At 44.7% G+C, this 21970-nt stretch overlaps 1 protein-coding gene across 2 annotated transcripts in view; it reads right to left on the minus strand.

Annotated features, from left to right (window-relative positions):
• Positions 1-21970, minus strand: part of LOC137370985 (NADPH oxidase 4) — a 265074-nt gene that overhangs the window by 192112 nt on the left and 50992 nt on the right. The gene's annotated exons all lie outside the window — the stretch shown is intronic.

Below are 21970 nucleotides of genomic sequence, written 5' to 3' on the forward strand. Positions count from 1 at the left end.
AAAACATCTCAAGGCTCTTCGTAGGATCATTATCAATTAAAATTTGACACTGAGTCACATAAGACAATTTTAGGACTGATGAGCAAAAGCTTGGTTGAAGAGGTAGGTTTTAAGAAGTGTCTTAAAGGTGGAAAGAGAAAGAGAGGCGGAGAGATTTAAGGGTGAAATTCTAGCACTTTAGGGCCAAGGCAGGTGACGGTATAGCCAACAACAGTGGAGAGATTAAAATCGGGGATGCCCAAGAGGGCAGCATTGGAGGTGTGCAGATATCTCAGAGGGTTGTGGGGCTGGAGGAGATTACTGAGATAGAGAGGGGCGAGGTCATGGAGGAATTTGAAAAGAAGGCTGAGTATTTTAAAGTTGAGGCATTGTTTAACTGGGAGCCAATATAAGTCAGCGATTGCAGGGGTGATGGGTGACTTAGAGTGCGAGTTAAGACATGGGCAGGAGAGTTTTGAATGACCTCAGGTTTATGGAGGGTGGAACATCGGAGGCTGGCCAGGAATGCACTGCAATAGTCAAGTCTAGAGGTAACAAAGGCATGAATAAGGGTTTCAGCAGCAGATGAACTAAGACAGGGATAGATGTTACAGCGGTGAAAAGAGGCAGTCTTAGTGATGGCACAGACATGTGATCCAAAGTTCATCTCATTGTCAATATAACACCAAGGTTGCGAACAGTCTAGTTCAGCCTCAGACAGTTGACAGGGAGAGGGATGGCGTCAGTGGCTAGGGAACGAAGTATGCGATGGGTCAAAAGTCAATGGCCCCAGTCTTCCCAATAAGTAGTTGGACGAAATTTCTGCTCATCCAGCCCTGAACATGGAACAAGCAGTATAACAATTTAGGGACAGTGGAGAAGTCAAGGGAAGTGGTGGTGAGGTAGAATTATGGGTATCATCAGCGTGCATGCTGAAACTGACGCTGTGCTTTCAGATGATGTCACGGAGCGACAATATGTAGATGAGAAGTAGGAGGAGGCCAATAATAGATCCTTGGAAGACATCAGAGGTAATGGCATCCGAGCAGGAACAGAAAGCATTGCAGGTGATTTTCTGGCTACAACTGGATAGATAAGAATGGAAGCAGACAACAGTAATCCCATCCAGGTGGAAGAGAGTGGAGAAAGGTTGTTGGAGGATGGTAAACATGCCAAAGGCAGCAGACAAATCAAGAAAGATAAGGAGGGATAGTTTACCTTTGTCACAGTCACATAGGATGTCATTTGTGACTTTGATAAAAGCATTTTTGGTGCTCTTGCGGGTGGAAAACTGATTGGAAGGATTGAAACATGGAGTTCAGAGAAAGATGGGCATGGATCTGAGAGGGAACAACACATTCAAGCACTTGGGTAAGAAAAGGGAAGTTGGAGATGGGGCAGTAGTTTACAAGGACAGAGGGGTCAAGGGTTACTTTTTTTTGAAGAGGGGATGATGACATCAGATTTGAAGGAGAGGGAGACAGCACTTGAGGAGAGAAAACTATTATCAGTATCAGCTAACAAGGGAGCTAGGAAGGGAAGTTGGATCATCAGCAATTTAGTGGGACTAGGATTGAGGGTGCAGGAAGTGGGTCTCATTGACAAGATGAGCTCGGAGAGGGTAAGAGGGGAGATGTGAGGAAAACTAGAGAAAGGCATGTTTAGGGCTAGGGCAGGGGGAACTGGTGGACTTGGGTAGGATGGGGAGTAGCAGAGACAGCTGATCGAATGGTCTCAATTTTCGTGACAAAGGCATCCATGAGCTCCTCAGACTTGTTGGAGGTGAGGGTGGTGGAGACAGTGGAGAGGGATTTGAAAAGACAGTTTTCAGTGGAAAAGTAAAGCTGGGCATCCAGGATGATCGTGGAATAGTGATCAGTTTTGTCAGTTGACAGCAGGACCCGATAATACTTTATGTGGTCAGCCAGATCTGGCAGTGAATTTAGTAAAAAAAAATAGTGCTAGGGAAATTAATGGGGTTAAAGGCTGACAAATCCCCAAGGCCTGATAATCTACATCCCAGAGTACTAAAGGAAGTGGCCCTGGAAATAATGGATGCATTGGTGGTCATCTTCCAAAATTCTATAGACTCTGGAGTACTTCCCATGGATAGGAGGGTGGCAAATGTAACCCCACTATTGAAGAAAGGAGGGAGAGAAAAAACAGGGAATTACAGAGCAGTTAGCATTACATCAGTCGTGGGGAAAATGCTAGAGTCTATTATAAAGGATGTGAAAGCAGAACACCTGGAAAGCATAAACGGGATTGGACAAAGTCAGCATGGGTTTACGAAAGGGTTAACAAATGCTTAACAAATCTACTGGAGTTTTTTGAGGATGTAACTAGTAGAATAGATAATGGAGAACTAGTGGATGTGGTGTACTTGGATTTTCAGAAGGCTTTTGATAAGGTCCCTCATAAGAGGTTAGTGTACAAAATTAAATACAGGGGATTGGGGGTGATATACTGGCATGGATTGAGAATTGGTTGACAGACAGGAAACAGAGAGTAGGAATAAACGGGTCTTTTTCCGGGTGGCAGGCAGTGACTAGTGGATACCGCAGGGATCAGTGCTTGGGCTCCCGCTATTCACAATACATATTAATGACTTGGGTGAGGGAATTAAATGTAACATCTCCAAGTTTGCAGACGTCACAAAGCTGGGGGGGAATGTGAGCTGTGAGTAGGATGCAAAGAGGCTCCAATGTGATTTGGACAAGTTGGGTGAGTCGGCAAATGCATGGCAGATGCAGTATAACGTGGATAAATGTGAGGTTATCCACTTTGGTTGTAAAACAAAAAGGCAGATTATTATCTGAATGGCGATAGATTGGAAAAGGGGGAGGTGCAACGAGACCTGGGTGTCCTTGAACACCAGTCACTGAAAGAAAGCATTCAGGTGCAGCAAGCAGTTAGGAAGGTGAATGGTATATTGGCCTTCATAGAAACATAGAAAATAGGAGCAGGAGTAGGCCATTCGGCCCTTCGAGCCTGCTCCACCATTCATGATGATCATGGCTAATCATCCAACACAGTAGCCTGTTCCCGCTTTCACCCCATACCCTTTGATCCCTTTAGACCCAAGAGCTATATCTAACTCCTTCTTGAAAACATACAATGTTTTGGCCTCAACTGCTTTCTGTGGTAGCGAATTCCACCATCCTTCCTGCATCTACCAGGTCAAGTCCTGTTAGAATTTTACAGGTTTCTATGAGATCCCCCCCTCAATCTTCAGAACTCCAGCGAATATAATCCTAACCGACTCAATCTCTCCTCATACATCAGTCCTACCATCCCAGGAATCAGTCTGATAAACCTTCGCTGCACTCCCTCTACAGCAAGAACATCCTTCCTCAGATAAGGAGACCAAAACTGCACACAATATTCCAGGTGTGGCCTCACCAAGGCCCTGTATAATTGCAGCAAGACATCCCTGCTCCTGTACTCGAATCCTCTCGCTATGAAGACCAACAAACTATTTGCCTTTGTTACCGCCTGTTGCACCTGCATGCTTACCTTCAGCGACTGGTATATGAGAACACCCAGGTCTCGCTGCATATTCCCCTCTCTCAGTTTATAGCCATTCAGATAATAATCTGCCTTCCTGTTTTTGCTACCAAAGTGGATAACTTCACATTTATCCACGTTATGCTGCATCTGCCATGCATTAGCCCACTCACTCAACTTGTCCAAATCACCCTGAAGCCTCTCTGCATCCTCCTCACAACTCACCCTCCCACCCAGTTTTGTGTCACCTGCAAATTTGGAGATATTACATTTAGTTCCCTCATTTAAATCATTAATATATATTGTGAATAGCTGGGGTCCTAGCACTGATCCCTGCAGTACCCCACTAGTCACTGCCTGCCATTCGGAAAAAGACCCATTTATCCCTACTCTTTGTTTCCTGTCCACCAACCAATTTTCTATCCATTGCAATACACTACCCCCAATCCCATGCGCTTTAATTTTACCTGCTAATCTCTTATGTGGGACTTTGTCGAAAGCCTTCTGAAAGTCCAAATAAACCACATCTACTGGCTCCCCCTCATCAACTCCACTAGTTGCATCCTCGAAGAATGCTAGTAGATTTATCAAGCATGATTTCCCTTTCGTAAAACCATGCTGACTCTGCCCGATTCTACCACTGTTCTCTAAGGGCTCGGCCATAAAATCTTTGATAATGGACTCTAGAATTTTCCCCACTACCAACGTCAAGCTGACTGGTCTATAATTCCCTGCTTTCTCTCGACCTCCCTTTTTAAATAGTGGGGTTACATTAGCTACCCTCCAATCTGTAGGAACTTTCCAGAGTCTATAGAATCTTGGAAGATGACCACCAATGCATCCACTATTTCTGGGGCCACTTCCTTAAGTACTCTGGGATGCATACCATCAGGCCCTGGGGATTTATCGGCCTTCAATCCCATCAATTTCCCCAACACCATTTCTCTACTAATACTGATTTCTTTCAGTTCCTCTCTCTCACCCAACATTTCTGGGATGATATTTGTGCTCTCCTTTGTGAAGACAGAACCAAAGTATGCATTTAGTTGGTCAGCCATTTTGTTATTCCCCATAATAAATTCCCCTGTTTCTGACTGTAAGGGACCTATATTTGTCTTCACCAATCTTTTTCTCTTCACATACCTATAGAAACTTTTAAAGTCAGTTTTTATGTTCCCCGCAAGCTTACTCTCGTACTCTATTTTCCCATTCTTAATCAATCCCTTGGTCCTCCTTTGATGAATTCTAAACTGCTCCCAATCCTCAGGCCTGTTGTTTTTCCTGGAAAATTTATATGCCTCTTCCTTGGATCTAATGCTATCTCTAACTTCCCTTGTAAGCCACGGTTTGGCTACCTTTCCCATTTTACTTTTGCGCCAGACAGGAATAAACAATTGTTGCAGTTCATCCATGCGCTCTTTAGATGTTTGCCGTTGCCTATCCACCGTCATCCCTTTGAGTAACATTTCCCACTCAGTCATGGCCAACGCGCACCTCATACCTTCATAGTTTCCTTTAATAAGACTCAAGACCCTTGTCTCAGAATCAACTACGTCAATCTCCATCTTGATGCAGAATTCTATCATATCATGGTCGCTCGTCCCCAAGGGGTCTCGCACCACTAGATTGTCAATTATTCCTCTCTCATTACACAATACCCAGTCTAGGATGGCCTGTTCTCCAGTTGGTTCCTCAACATATTGGTCTAGAAAACCATCCCGTATACACGCCAAGAATTCCTCCTCTACGGTATTGTGACTAATTTGATTTGCCCAATCTATATGCAGATTGTTTTTGTATATGCAGATTAAACTCACCCATAATTACAGATGTTCCTTTATCGCATGCGTCTCTAATTTCCTGTTTAATGTCATTCCCAACATCACCACTACAGTTTGGGGGTTCTATGTATAACCCCCACTAACGTTTTTTACCCCTTAGTGTTTCTCAGCTCTACCCATACAGATTCTACATCGTCAGAGCTAATATCTTTCCTCACTATTGCGTTAATTTCCTCTTTAACCAGCAATGCAACTCCACCACCTTTTACCTTTTGTCTGTCCTTCCTAAATACTGAATATCCCTGGATGTTCATTTCCCATCCCTGGTCACCTTGCAGCCATGTCTCCGTAATCCCAACTATATCATACCCGTTTACATCTATTTGCGCGATTAATTTATCCACTTTATTGCGAATGCTCAGCGCGTTAAGGCACAAAGCCTTAATGCTTGTCTTTTTAACATTACTTGTCCCCTTCCCACTATTTTTCACTGTGGCCCTGTTTGATTCTGGCCCTTGATTTCTCTGCCTATCACTTTTCTTATTCCTCTTACTGTCTTTTGTTCTTGTCTTTGATCACCCCCTCCTCTGACTCCTTGCAAAGGTTCCCATGCCCCTGCCAATTTAGTTTAAACTCTCCCCAACCACCCCAGCAAATATTCCCCCTGGGACATCAGTCCCAGTCCTGCCCAGGTGTAACCCGTCCAGTTGTACTGGTCCCACCTCCCCCAGAACCAGTCCCAATGCCCCAAGAATCTAAAAACCTCCCCCTCACACCATCTCTTCAGCCACGTATTCATCCAATATATCCTGCTATTTCTACTCTGACTAGCACTGGTGGCACTGGTAGTAATCCTGAGATCACTACCTTTGAGGTTCATTGCAAGAGGATTTGAGTACAGGAGCAAGGATGTCTTACTGCAGTTATACAGGGTCTTGGTGAGACCACATCTGGAGTATTGTGTGCAGTTTTGGTCTCCTTATCTGAGGAAGGATGTTCTTGCCATGGAGGGAGTGCAAAGAATATTTACTAGGCTGATTTCAGGGATGGCAGGATTGACGTATGAGAACCGTTGGGTCGACTCGGCCTATATTCACTCGAGTTTTGAAGAATGAGAGGGGATCTCATCGAAACCTATAAATTTCTAACAGGCTAGATGCAGGGAGGATGTTCCTGATGGTTGGGGAGCCCAGAACCAGGGGTCACAGTCTCAGGATATGGGGTATGCCATTTAGAACCAAGATGAGGAGAAATTTGTTCACTCAGAGGGTGGTGAACCTGTGGAATTCTCCACCGCAGAAGGCAGTGAAGGCCAAGTCATTAAATATATTCAAGAAGGAGATAGATATATTTCTTAATGCCAAAGGGATCAAGGGATATGGGGAGAAAGCGGGAACAAGGTACTGAATTAGACGATCAGCCATGATCTTTTTTGAATGGCGGAGCAGGCTCGAAGGGCCGAATGGCCTACTCCTGCTCCTATTTTCTATGTTTCTATGGATAAGCCAACTGTTACCATATCTAATCAAGTCTGCCCCACTTGGACTTAAGGGACTAAATGTAGCATTGTGAAAGTCTATGAAAGACTGTTTTAATGAAAGCACTGAGTCTAGGGAAGGAGTGCAGATAGTCTGGGTCATGTCGATATCAAAAAGGAGGAGGTGTTGGGCGTCCTGAAAAACATTAAGACAGATAAGTCCCCAGGGCCTGATGGGATCTACCCCAGAATACTGAGGGAGGCAAGGGAAGAAATTGTTGGGGCCTTGACAGAAATCTTTGTCTCCTCATTGGCTACAGGTGAGGTCCCAGAGGACTGGAGAATAGCCAATGTTGTTCCTTTGTTTAAGAAGGGTAGCAAGGATAATCCAGGAAATTACAGGCTGGTGAGCCTCACGTCAGTGGTAGGGAAATTAGTGGAGAGGATTCTTCGGGACAGGATTTACTCCCATTTGGAAATAAATGGACTTATTAGCGAGAGGCAGCATGGTTTTGTGAAGGGGAAGTCGTGTCTCACTAACTTGATCAAGTTTTTTGAGGAAGTGACGAAGATGATTGATGAAGGAAGGGCAGTGGATGTTGTCTACATGGACTTCAGTAAAGCCTTTGACAAGGTCCCGCATGGCAGACTGGTACAAAAGGTGAAGTCACACAGGATCAGAGGTGAGCTGGCAAGATGGATACAGAACTGGCTCGGTCATAGAAGACAGAGGATAGCAGTGGAAGGGTGTTTTTCTGAATGGAGGGATGTGACTAGTGGTGTTCCGCAGGGATCAGTGCTGGATCCTTTGCTGTTTGTAGTATATATAAACGATTTGGAGGAAAATGTAGCTGGTCTGATTAGTAAGTTTGCAGATAACACAAAGGTTGGTGGAGTTGCGGATAGTGATGAGGATTGTCAGAGGATACAGCAGGATATAGATCGGTTGGACACTTGGGCGGAGAAACGGCAGATGGATTTTAATCCGGACAAATGTGAGGTAATGCATTTGGGAGGTCTAATACAGGTGGGAAGTATACAGTAAATGGCATAACCCTTAGGAGTATTGCCAGGCAGAGAGATCTGGGCGTACAGGTCCACGGATCACTGAAAGTGGCAATGCAGGTGGATAAGATAGTCAAGAAGGCATACGGCATGCTTGCCTTCATCGGTCGGGTCATAGAGTATAAAAATTGGCAAGTCATGCTGCAGCTGTACCAAACCTTAGTTAGGCCACAGTTGGAATATTGCGTACGTTTCTGGTCGCCACACTACCAGAAGGATGTGGAGGCTTTGGAGAGGGTACAGAAGAGGTTTACCAGGATGTTGCCTGGTCTGGAGGGTATTAGCTATGAGGAGAGGTTGGATAAACTCGGATTGTTTTCACTGGAATGACAGAGGTGGAGGGGCGACATGATAGAGATTTACAAAGTTATGAGTGGCATGGACAGAGTGGATAGTCAGAAGCTTTTTTCCAGGGTGGAACAGTCAGTTACTAGGGGACATAGGTTTAAGGTGTGAGGGGCAAAGTTTAGAGGGGATGTGCGAGGCAAATCTCTTACACAGAGGGTGGTGAGTGCCTGGAACGTGCTGCCGGGGGAGGTGGTGGAAGCAGGTAATATAGCGATGTTTAAGAGGCATCTTGACAAATACATGAATAGGATGGGAATAGAGGGATACGGACCCCGGAAGTGCAGAAGGTTTTAGTTTAGACAGGCATCAAGATTGGTGCAGGTTTGGAGGGCCGAATGGCCTGTTCCTGTGCTGTACTGTTTTTTGAAAGGTCATATTGATTATCTAGTTCTGTTAGAAATACATTGTGCCTAGGATATTTTAACCACTGGAATAGTTGTACATTTATTAGTTTAAGTATTGTACTTTCAGTGGCTTAACTCGTAGGCCTCTTGGTATGTGTTGGACATCCAAGATTCAGGTCTTCTGGTTCCTGATTGAGATTACCTGGCTATCTGGAGGGCTGGAGGCAAACTTAAAAAAATTCTACTTACCCTTCAGTATTCAGCCTAACCCTATGGACTCTCTGGTCACTGAGAGGCCAGGGGCAGGGCACAGTGCAATGTTTCACTGGGTACCTCTGTGCTGCAGCATCCAGCCAATGAGGTCCCAAGAAAATGAGACAGCGGGTAGGGAATGTTCTTCCCACCTCATTTCGATAGCTGCACTGCTCAGGCAAAGGCTAATCCTATCTCCTGATTCAAGTCCCAGGAATACCAACTATTTTCTTGACCTTTGTACCTGAGCAATCTCCAGGGATAAGGATCAGCAGTTAATGATGGTGTGGTGCTTTACACCTTTTGAAAACATCAAGAAGAGTGTGGCGAGAATCCCATGTACTTCCAACATCCAATATTACAATGAAAGGATAATTGTTAATTCTGAGCATACTATCTCAGACACAACATACAGAAGGAAACACATTTCAATGTATAGCAGATTGCCTTTGAAAATGAATATAAAGGGTTGAATCTTAACTTCTGAAAATGGATGGGTTGGGGTTGTATCCAAGGTTAAAATACAAGAAGTCTGAAACAGGAAATGAATCCACATTGAACCCGCCCACTTTCAGTTTTAATGAGGCCAGATGAAGGGCAGCGACTGACATATTCGCGGGAGGTGGAGTGGTCATTTAATGAGGCTGTGTGCCTTCATTTTCGCAGTCATTAAACTGCAACACAGATTCCAAAAGGGAGTCTTTTCTAAAAGGCCACACATCACAAAATTGGTCCCTTTTTCTGCTCATATTTGAATGTTTTGCTGTTTTTCTTCCATGCAGCATATATTTTTGTGATTCACAATATCTCCCTCATGGACATATTCTCCACCGTAGGATCTAAGGACAACTAGTAAATTAAAAGTTTTACGCAAAATTAGTTAATTAGTACTTCTGCTGATACACCATTGGCAAAACATTATGTTCATTAAATATTATATGAAATGTTACCAGGGTAGGAGTTCAGATTTAGAATCCATAATTTGGATGATTTGCAGTGGAAACTGTTTGTATTTCATTAGATTTAAACTTTAAACACAAATTATATACATGATATTATGATATTACATGATCAGGGGCAGGACACAGTGTATACTGTGATATGTAATGTTATATCATCTATATGTTAGACATGATATTACATATCATCAATCAAGTTTCACAAATGAATTACTAACAATCATCTCCAAATCTTGCTGAAAAAAATAACTGCTTGTCAATGATGCACGCTGTTATTATTGTGTAAGTTGGCCAGCAAATTCAGAGGGTTATGTGATAGATAGACCATGAGTTACGAATCTCCAGGGCTTGTTGGTCAACTTACACTGTTTTGCTATTTGCTTTGCACAAACAGCATCACGCCCTTACCTTCGCTATTAGTTTTAAGAACTTACTGGATTTGAACCTTAATTGCCCATTAAACGCACTGCAGAATGTTACAGCTGGAACTTAACAGCCTTTTAAATGACATAATAATTAGTCATTTGGTAGTACAGAATTTGAGTATTGCTGAAAATAGAGACATGTTGTTGGAGTTTTTCGTCTTGCACTCATCAGGACATTTTGTAAGAATACCAATATAAGGGAAAGTAACAAAATTATACCATATGAAAACAGAGTGCCGATTGGTTGGCAAGTGGACTCTGATTGGTACAGGCATTGCCATGGAGAATGCTCCAGTTTACAGTGACTGACAATTAACTGCCAAGCTTTGTGTGAAATTTAAACCAGGCAGCTTGACTCTGGTCAAGGCATTTCCCTGAGGAATGAACCAGCAAATGGATGTCACTTATTTTGTTTAGCTGAAACAGGCACAATGTGTGTACATGTTCTTTCTGTCTGCAAAGAACAGGGCCCTGTGTATTAACATATGTAGCTTCCAGTACACACAAATGCGCCACACTGCGAGCCTGACTGACAATCTTAAATTGGTTGTCAGCGTAATTCTTAGCACACTGAGGATTATTTAATAAACGTTGTCCAATCACAGAATCACATCTAATGTTGGACACTGTGTTTTGAGTTTTGCAAGCAAGGGCTGGTTGGGTACAGCCTATGCCTTGCCAGTTGCGAACAGCGGAAGGGGCATGTTGTTTGATACAATCCGCCAGTCTTTCGAACATATGGCCTATCTACCTAGCATTGGCATTGACAAATTCAAACTAATTTGACATATTTCAAACAAAGCTTGGCAGTTAACTGTCAGTCACCATAAATTGGTGCATTCTCCATGGCAATGCCTCTACCAGTCAGAGTTCATTTGCCAACCGATCAGCACTCTCTTCTCATACAGTATATATTTGTTGCTTTCCCTTACATTAGTATTCTTGCGAATTGCCTGATGAGTGCAAGACGAAAAGTTTTGAAAAAATGTCTCTATTTTCAGCAAGACATAATAATTCTGAATGCAATGCCAATAAACCTCGCTGGCCCAGAAAAGGAACAATTTGTAATGTTTAATCTCATTCTGGCAAATATTAAATTGTTGATAAGAGATTTATTTAAAAAGTCTCAAATTTCTAAATAACATTCTTACTTCTTTGTATCTTTTTTCTCTCTCTCTTTATCCAATCTTTCCCTCTCTTTACATCTCTTTTTTTTTACCTGATTTCATTCTAATTCGCCCTCCTTCTCCATACTTGCAGTGTTTCTTTTTCAATCCTTAAATCGCATAGGTTAAGGGGATACACCATTCAGTGAAGTCCCAGGTGGCCTGTTGCCCTCACAACAGCATTATCAGCTTACACTTCCAGCAACCTAAGGCACAATATATGTTGAGCTGAAGGTTGCCGGCAAAGTCTAATGGCTGCTCCAACAAGATCTCGCCCAATATTTCAAGAGTAAAGGTCAGGGTGTAGAAGAGAAATCCTAGAGATACAGGTTACTGCAGATTGTGATCTCTCTTTCACTTTTTCCAGGTTCTGTGATAAACTCAAAATCCAGCAACAAGCTTCTCTTTAAAATTATGCCTTTTCTACCAATTTTCTCTTGATTTCACTATCCTTCCTCTTCCTCTTCTGAAGGCAGCAACTCATACACAATATACAGTTCCACAGGCAGTGACAGTCCTCTGATAACTCACCTTAGTGGCCATTCTTCATGTGAGCCTGGAAAGTAAGTGCCAGTGGGTTATTCATCCACATGAAATTTGATCCTATTCTTTACGACATCCACATCTGCATAATTGCCAACATAGCAACTAGATAGTAATCAGGGGCAGAAAGCCAAATTCAATGGGTTGGATTTTGTGGTCAGTAACAAAGCAATGGCGCTCACCACTGACCTTGAAGGAAGCTGCCCCCTAAGATCTAGCACACTCTATAGCCTGGACTTCCTCTTTCCCAATGTCAGTTTGAATCTGGTGCCAAGTCAAGGGGATCTCCAGGCACCCACAACAGTGATGTCATCATGCAGGGTAAGCAGCCAATCACATTGAAGTATTCTTGCAGACAGCAAACCAGGAAGTAAAAACCACTGAATCCCTTCACCTTTAATTTTACATTTTACAGATCGGGAAATAAATGTTTGGAATAGACACAAGACTATAGTAGGAGCTAAAATATCATAAGGTAACTTTTATAAAAATTTAAAATTTTAAGTTATCACAATGGATAAATTTGACATCCAATAAATATAAAATTATTCTTTTAGGGACAGTGAGACTGTTTAGAAGTTACAATGAACTTAGTATGCCATTAAAAACCCAGTTACACCTCATTCAACAAGGTGTAACTTTTTCCAAGGGCTTTTACAGAGAGACTAAGAGTGTAAGAATGGATGTTCTCATCAGTTCAATGAATTCTAATTGATTACATTCTGGGGGACATTAATAGAGCACCCTCTGGAGAAGTTTAGAATCACTGACTCTAAAATGCTAAATGCTTCTGGATTCCCACATTGAGCTGCACATGTGCAGACTCCAGAAGTTGCGGTCAGGTTCAGAGGAATAATAAAGGCGAACATTGAGAGTTTTGCCATAATTACCACTACAAACCAGGCCATTTTCTTCCTAAAGCCCAGCAATGTTGAGGGCAATTATAGTCCTCCAACTAAGACCACTAACTCTTCAAACACCAGAAGAGACAGGATTTTCATGGGCTGATGGGAGCGGGAACGGAGGCGTGTGGACATGTAATATCACGGCGCCGGTCAGTGTGCCCGTTTGCCAGTACCATCCCGCCCCCCGAGCCATTTTAGGGAAGGCCGGGTTGAGGGCAGAACGGCTACCCATCTGCAACCAGCAGGTAGCTAGTTAAGCTCATTGACAGGCCAATTTTCCAATTGGGCCCCCCACAGCGCCAGCAGCAAGGCAGCTGCATGGCAGACCGGGGGCTCAGCGCTCCAGGATGCCTTTAAGGAACTGCCCCCGCCCCCAACTGCTCCCCATCTTCCTAGCCACAGCTGCGGCCATAGGCCGTCCTGCAAAGAGGTTCCCCGTCCACGATGGTGGCTCAGCAGCTGTGGCCAATTTTACCACAAAAGTTTTAAAAGTGCTAAGAGGGCAACTCAAGATAGAGGCACCCTTTCTCTCCCTTACCTGCAACGGCATCCCACAGCTTCTTCAGTGCTGAAGGGCCTCCTATTAGTCCTCCAGCTTCGAGAGCCTACCCGCTGTACTAAACTGGACGGTAACACTTGTCCTCTGGCCACTAATTGGCCAATTCAGACAAAATTGTAGTTGGGTGACTGCTCCTGACATAGTGCAGGTTTGGAACCCCCTTTTAATCCTACTGTCAGGGTCCCAACCTAAAATGCAAAATCCTGCCCCAGGAATCAAAACCTTCCTGGTACCTTGCTGCAGCAGTTTAACCAGCATGCTATTATGTGAACCCGCTTTTTTTTTTACACAATTTTCTCACTCACAGTTTATTCATAAATTATTTGTGCATGTAAAATGAAGATTTCTGAATAAATCATAGGGATCTTACGCAGAGCAGCAGTACCTTTGGTCTTGATTTCAAAGCACATCTAGTAGAGGTGCTAAAAACTGACCTATTTCTAAAGCGGCCATATTTTCCAGTAAATTTTGCACTGTTTTGTTATATTCTGAGTTTGATTTTTTTTTTCCAAATGCAAACGAGTTGAGCACTCAACAACTCATACTATGATATTGTGATTGTCACATTAATGTTCAGCAGCCATTGAGGAAGTTCAAGCAACTGGAAATAAAAATAACAACTGCACATGTGCAGCGGACTCAGTTCTGCAGAATCTGCTCCACAATGTAAGTGGAGTGAGTGTATTTCATTTAAAAGACCAGGAGAGCTGGCATATCACAGAACTGCTTCTGATTGAATGATTTTGGAATTTGAATGATGCACAGAACATCCTCATCTTGGTTGTGGGCTCAAGTCTCACTCTAGGGACTTGAGCACAAAAATCTAGCCTGAAACTCCAGTGCAGTGCTGACGGAATGCTGCACTGTCAGAGGTGCCGTCTTTTAGATGAGACATTAAACCAAGGCCCCAACCAAGTGGGCATGAAAGGTCCCATGGAGTATTTTGAAGGAGAGCAGGGGAGTTATCCTTGCTGTCCTGGCCAATATTTAATCCTCATTGGAATACAGAAACGGGAGTAGGCCATTTAGCCCCTCCAGCCAGTTCCGCCGCCATTCAATGAGATCATGGTTGATCTGTAACCTAACTCCACGTACCCACCTTTGCCCCATATCTCTTAATATGTTTGACTAACAAAAATCTATCAATCTCAGTTTCAAAATTAACAGATTGATCTCGCATCAATTGCTGTTTGCGTAAAAAAGTTCCAAACTTCTATCACCTTTTGTGTGTAGAAGTGTTTCCTAATTTCACTCCTGAAAGGTCTGGCTCTAATTATTAGACTATGCCCCCTTGTCCGAGACACAACTAGCATGAATGTTTTCTCTCTGTCTACCCAATCTGGTCCCCTTAATATCTTGAAAACTGCGATCAAATCACCCCTCAACCTCCTAAATTCCATGGAATACAACCTTAGTTTGTTTAATCTCTCCTCATAGCTTAACCCTCGGAGCTCAGGTATCATTCCAGTACATCTATGCTGCATTCCCTTCAAGCCAATATATCCTGCGTAAGGTGTGGTGCCCCCAACTGTTTGCAGTATTCCAGGTGTGGTTTAACCAGGGTTTTGTACAGCAGAAGCATGATTTCTACCCCCTTGTATTTTATTCCTCCAGAGATAAAGGTCAGCATTCCATTAGGCTTTTTGATTATTTTTTGTACCTGTTCATGACATTTTAATGATCTATGTATCTAGACCCTCAAATCCCTTTGGACCTCCACTGTTTCTAGCTTTTCACCATTTAGAAGGTACGCTGTTCTATCCTGTTTAGGTCCAAAGTGGATGACCTCACATTTGTCGACACTAAAATCCATTTGCCACAGTTTAGCCCATTCACTTAATCTATCAATATCTCTTTGCAATTTTACACCTCTATTTACACTGCTTACAATACTGACTATCTTTGTTTCATGGGCAAATCTAGATATGTGGCTTTCTGTTCCATCATCTAAGTAGAAACTGAATATAGTGAATAGTTGCGGCCCCAACACAGACCCTTGTGGGACACCACGGGCTGAATTTTCAACTGACCTTGGGGGCAAGCACAGGTGTAGTGCACATCAAAAATCAGATCCCCAGAAGGCATTACTGGATCCTGACACCTACGGAACGTGAAGCAATTTTCAAAAGGAGGGCGGAGAGGGTGAGGGGGACCGGAAACCCGCACGCTTCCAATTAAGCGATGGTTGATCTTGTTGCTGAGTTCATTAAACGGCTTACGAGGAGCAGCCTGAAATTTTCGATTGCCAGGGATGGGGAAAAGGCAGTATCTGAGGCATGCCAGTGCTCACCTGTCGGGAGCACTGCAGGAGCCATGAAGTGCTGTTGCTGATGAGTAAAAGGGAATGAAAAAAGGGTGATTTAAAAAGAGTGAGTTAAGTACCTTCCGTTTGGCCACTTGTAGGCACAGTGACGCTGCTGGCCCTCTGATCACCTGCTTGTTCCATTCTGTAAGGCAACGGCAAGTCCTGTCATGGCTGCCGTCTGCCTCTGAGCATGCCAATGTAGAGCCAGATCCCACGTCAATGCAGCGCCTGGTGCCACTAATTGGGTGCCAAGCTCACCTTCAGCCTAATTAGTGGTTTTCCATTTCAAAATAACGTCACAGTGTCGAGACCCGGAAATGAGCCGGGCATTAGGTTCCCAAGCTTGTTTGAAAATCAAGCCCCACGAGTCACATCCTACCAATTATTCCTACTCTCTGCCTCCTTCCACTCAGCCAATTTCCTAACCAGGTCAATAATTTGCATCAACATCACAAAAAAATAGATTATCTGGTCATTATTACATTGCTGTTTGTAGGATCTTACTGTGCATAAATTGGTTGCTGTGATTTCCTACATTACAACAGTGGCCACAGTTCAAAATCACTGAATTGGCTGTAAAGCGCTTTGGGATGTTCTGAGACATAAATGCAAGTCTTTCTTTCGATCTGTCTAATCTGGATCAGGAGCAGCACCAATACAGAAAAGTAAGAGGCACAGGAAGAAAACAAACCACATCTGTCACCACAGATATTTGCCAATGGCATCATTAAACAGGACTGTGTGACAAATCTGTCAGATATGAGATTCTAATTACAAGTTTCAGACAACCTCACTATCCTCCTGCCAAACAATATTGCTTAATGATGGCAAGTAGAGACACAGCTAGTGGGTCAAGCTAACAAACGTTTGAAAAACAGAAGGCAAACATGGACTCCTTTCAGCTTCAAACTGTTCTCGCTGTGAATCTCAGTATTGTCTAGGAATATTCATGTTTATATTTTTGTTTTCTTCCAAACAAAGTGTTGGAAGCAGGAATGAAGAGGTAGATTTGTCCACACTGCAAGCGTACAGAACAATGTTTGAAGACAGTGGACTGGATTTTACGTGGAGACAGCAACTCCCTTCACCAGGGTTGGAAGCACGTGGCGAGGCGGTGTGGGCAAGGGGAGGGGCGGAGTTTCGCGCACGATATTATCAGGGCCGGCCAATTAAGGTCCGGCAGGCGGGGGAGGTGTCCAAAGAAACGGGACAAGTGGGGAGAGGTCCTGGAATATCAGTTGCTAGTGCTATCTTTAAAAGCCAGGCAGCAGTATAGGATAATGCAGCAGCCCTGAAAAAAGCGATGAGAGCCCTGGCAGCAGTGCAAGTGGAAGAAATGACCAAAATTCACCCAAGAGTAGTGCCAAAATACAGCGATGCCTCCAGGCTGTATGTCAGCGAAGGGAAGTCCTGCTCTCCCAGATTGCTGGAGGAGACTGGCACGGCAGATCAAGCAGGTCTGACTGCAGGTTGCAGAGGTGGTCAGCAACCATGGGTTTGTTCCTCGCACTTGGCTGCAGTGCTGAAAAGGGTCAATGACCTGATGCAGTCTGGCAAGGTGAGTGTGACAAGGTGAATGTGACTGAGGGTAAATAAGAGGTAGGAGAAGGGGTACCCCTCCTGTTAGTGGAGATGCCCAGGCATCAGCATTGGCAGTCAGTTGCATGTCAGTCTCTCTGTGCAGGATACCGGTCAGGCAGAAGTGATTCCTGCACAGCCAGTGCTGATTGGCCGCATGCAGGAGGCTTGCCTGGAGCACCATGTTGGACAGTCAGGCTGCCACTAACATAGGCGTCGTGCCTCTCTTTGGTGGGTGACTAACAATGGGAATGTGTGTAACTGCAGCAGAAGAGAGCTCATAATGCATGGCAAATGTCCAAACCAGAGGCAGGATATGGCTACCTTGACTCCCCTGGAGGAAGAGACACTGGAGATCAGTGGGATAAGGGCAGGCCAGGCTTATTTGGATGGTGAGACGGGTGTGCAAACTCGAGAGAGTGAGTGGCCTAATGGATGGGCGCAAAAGATCCTCTGGTGAGCACAAAGCATTGTGCCCATGTGTGCACCACTGTTCACATAGAGCTCCAGATGATGAGTAGTTAGAAGGACATGTTGTAAAGTGTATAGCCCTTACATCATTCTTCACTGTTTTGCAGGTCATAGACAGGAGCAGCGCCCCCCCCCACCACCACCTCCGAGGAGGAGGAGACCTCAGAGGGTGCACTGTCGCATCATTCTCCCTCACCCTGCACCAGCGCAGATACTCGCATGTCGGTGGGTAGTCGCACACGGTCAGTAACAGGGTCACATTCTGGTCAGCACAGCACCGACGCACCCGAGCAGCAGACAGAGACAGTGACAGCAGAGGTCATTCACACTCGGAGGACTGTGGTAGGAGGGCCCGGAAATGCTGAGCTTCAGGATGATGATATGCCTCTGGGGTCATCCACAAGGCAGCAGATGGTGCAACTGCAGCGTGTGGTGTGGGAACATCTGGCGGAGCTTCCAGAGGCTATGCCACACACATGTGCAGATGATGGATGAGTCCATCCGGGTCATGGATGCCACATGACTTTCTCCATTGAAATTGGCGACCCTGGAGAGCCATATCCACCATACCACCCAGTGGATGCCGAGGTATGTGCAGATCTACATGCCTCCACCTCCATGAGCTTACTGGAGCAATCACAGGGAAAAAGGGGGACGAGACGCCTTGAGCCATCACCAGGGTTTCCTCAGGTCAGCAGGGCGGGCCACTGTGCCCTGACAAGGCAAAGGAGCGGTTGTCTGCAACATGTTGGGACTCCTCTCAGGGCTCTTCTGGTGTGGACGGAAGCTCCTCAGCCCCTCAGACAGTGACACCAACGCCTCACAAAGCCAGGGAGACAGAGGGAGTTCCTGCACCTGTGGAGGAGGTCCTCATTATGCCGGGGACTTCCAGGCTTCTGGCTGCTGGAGAACAGCTGCCACGGTCATCAACGGCCACAGGGTAGGAAGGTGAGCAGCCTGCATCCACCTCACCTGAGGGAAGGGTAGGACTAGCAGCTCAATATTCCAGAGTATAGAATCTTCAGGCATGATGTGGGGAGTGGAGGGGGTGGGGTGGGGAGGTGTAAAAGAGGTGGTGGCATTGCACTATTGATCAAGGAGTCAATTACTGCAGTAAGGAGGGATGATATCTTAGAAGGTTCCTCAAATGAGGCCATATGGGTAGAACCTAAAAACAAAAAGGGGGCAATCACTTGGCTGAGAGCGTACTGCAGGCCTCCAAACAGTCAGGGAAGATAGAGGAGCAGATATGTAGGCAAATCTCAGAGAGGTGCAAAAATAATAAGGTAATAATAGTGGGGGATTTCAACTTCCCCAATATTAACTGGGATAGTCTTAGTGCAAAAGGCATAAATGGGGTGAAATTCTTAAAATGCATGCAGAAGAGCTTTTTGAGCCAGCACGTAGAAAGTCCTACAAGAAAAGGGGCAGTACTGGACCTAATCCTAGGGAATGAAGCCGGACAAGTGGTAGAAGTGTCAGTGGGTAAGCATTTCGGGGATAGCGACCATAACTCTAAGATTTAAGGTAGTTATGGAAAAGGACAAAGTTGGACCAGAAATAAAGGTACTGAATTGGGGGAAGGCCGATTTCAATATGATAAAATGGGATCTGGCCAAAGTGGACTGACAGCAGCTACTTATAGGAAAGTCTACATCAGACCTGTGGGAATCATTCAAAAAGGAAATAGAGAGAGTTCAGGGCCGTGTTCCTGAGGGACAAGATTAATCTCCACTTGGAGAGGCAGAGATTAATCAGGGATAGTCAGCATGGCTTTGTCAGAGGGGTGATCATGTCTAACAAACCTCATTGAATCTTTCGAGGAGGTGACTAGATGTGTAGATGAGGGTAAAGCAGTTGATGTAGTCTACGTGGACTTCAGTAAGGCTTTTGATAAGCTCCCGCATGGGAGATTGGTTCAGAAGGTAAAAGCCCATGGGATCCAGGGCAATTTGGCAAATTGGATCCAAAATTGGCTTAGTGGCAGGAGGCAGCGGGTGATGGTCGAGGGTTGATTTTGCGTGTGGAAGCCTGTGACCAGTGGTGTACCACAGGGATCGGTGCTGGGACCCTTGCAGTTTGTAGTGTACATTAATGATTTAGATGTGAATATAGGAGGTTTGATCAGTAAGTTCGCAGATGACACAAAAATTGGTGGTGTCATAAATAGTGAGGAGGAAAGCCTTAGATTACAGGACAATATAGGTGGGCTGGTAAGATGGGCGGAGCAGTGGCAAAAGGAATTTAATCCTGAGAAGTGTGAGGTGATGCATTTTGGGAGGACTAACAAGGCAAGGGAATATACAATGGATGATAGGATCATAGGAAGTACAGAAGGTCAGAGGGACCTTGGTGTACTTGTCCATAGATCACTGAAGGCGGCAGCACAGATAGATAAGGTGGTTAGGAAGGCATATGGGATACTCGCCTTCATTAGCTGAAACATTAAATATAACAGTTCGAGTACTTGAGATGGGTCAGTTTTTGTCCAGTGTGTGCAGGAGGGTTTTCTGACACAGTATGTAGACAGGCCAACCAGGGACGATGCCACATTGGATTTGGTACTGGGAAATGAACCCGGCCAGGTGTTAGATTTAGATGTAGGTGAGCACTTTGGTGATAGTGATCACAATTCGGTTAGGTTTACCTTAGCGATGGGCAGGGACAGGTATATACCGCAGGGCAAGAATTATAGCTGGGGGAAAGGAAATTATGATGCGATTAGGCAAGATTTAGGATGCGTAGGATGGGGAAGGAAACTGCAGGGGATGGGAACAATCGAAATGTGGAGCTTATTCAAGGAGCAGCTACTGTGTGTCCTTGATAAGTATGTACCTGTGAGGCAGGGAGGAAGTTGTCGAGCGAGGGAGCCGTGGTTTACTAAAGAAGTTGAAGCGCTTGTCAAGAGGAAGAAGGCGGCTTATGTTAGGATGAGACGTGAAGGCTCAGTTAGGGCACTTGAGAGCTACAAGCTAGCCAGGAAGGATCTAAAGGGAGAGCTAAGAAGAGCAAGGAGAGGACACGAGAAGTCATTGGTGGATAGGATCAGGGAAAACCCTAAGGCTTTCTATAGGTATATCAGGAATAAAAGAATGACTAGAGTTAGATTAGGGCCAATCAAGGATAGTAGTGGGAAGTTGTGTGTGGAATCAGAGGAGATAGGGGAAGTGTTAAATGAATATTTTGCGTCAGTATTTACAGTAGAGAAAGAAAATGTTGTTGAGAATACTGAGATTCAGGCTACTAGGCTAGATGGGATTGAGGTTCACAAGGAGGAGGTGTTATCAATTTTGGAAAGTGTGAAAATAGATAAGTCCCCTGGGCCAGATGGGATTTATCCTAGGATTCTCTGGGAAGCTAGGGAGGAGATTGCAGAGCCTTTGTCCTTGATCTTTATGTCGTCATTGTCGACAGGAATAGTGCCGGAAGACTGGAGGATAGCAAATGTTGTCCCCTTGTTCAAGAAGGGGAGTAGAGACAGCCCTGGTAATTATAGACCTGTGAGCCTTACTTCGGTTGTGGATAAAATGTTGGAAAAGGTTATAAGAGACAGGATTTATAATCATCTTGAAAAGAATAAGTTCATTAGAGATAGTCAGCACGGTTTTGTGAAGGGTAGGTCGTGCCTCACAAACCTTATTGAGTTTTTCGAGAAGGTGACCAAACAGGTGGATGAGGGTAAAGCAGTGGATGTGGTGTATATGGATTTCAGTAAGGCGTTTGATAAGGTTCCCCACGGTAGGCTATTGCAGAAAATACGGAAGTATGGGGTTGAAGGTGATTTAGAGCTTTGGATCAGAAATTGGCTAGCTGAAAGAAGACAGAGGGTGGTGGTTGATGGCAAATGTTCATCCTGGAGTTTAGTTACTAGTGGTGTACCGCAAGGATCTGTTTTGGGGCCACTGCTGTTTGTCATTTTTATAAATGACCTGGAAGAGGGTGTAGAAGGGTGGGTTAGTAAATTTGCAGATGACACTAAGGTCGGTGGAGTTGTGGATAGTGCCGAAGGATGTTGTCGGGTACAGAGGGACATAGATAGGCTGCAGAGCTGGGCTGAGAGATGGCAAATGGAGTTTAATGCGGAAAAGTGTGAGGTGATTCACTTTGGAAGGAGTAACAGGAATGCAGAGTACTGGGCTAATGGGAAGATTCTTGGTAGTGTAGATGAACAGAGAGATCTTGGTGTCCAGGTGCATAAATCCCTGAAGGTTGCTACCCAGGCTAATAGGGCTGTTAAGAAGGCATATGGTGTGTTAGCTTTTATTAGTAGGGGGATCGAGTTTCGGAGCCACGAGGTCATGCTGCA

This window comes from Heterodontus francisci, chromosome 6 (assembly GCF_036365525.1).
Source record: "Heterodontus francisci isolate sHetFra1 chromosome 6, sHetFra1.hap1, whole genome shotgun sequence".
Lineage (NCBI taxonomy): Eukaryota > Metazoa > Chordata > Chondrichthyes > Heterodontiformes > Heterodontidae > Heterodontus > Heterodontus francisci.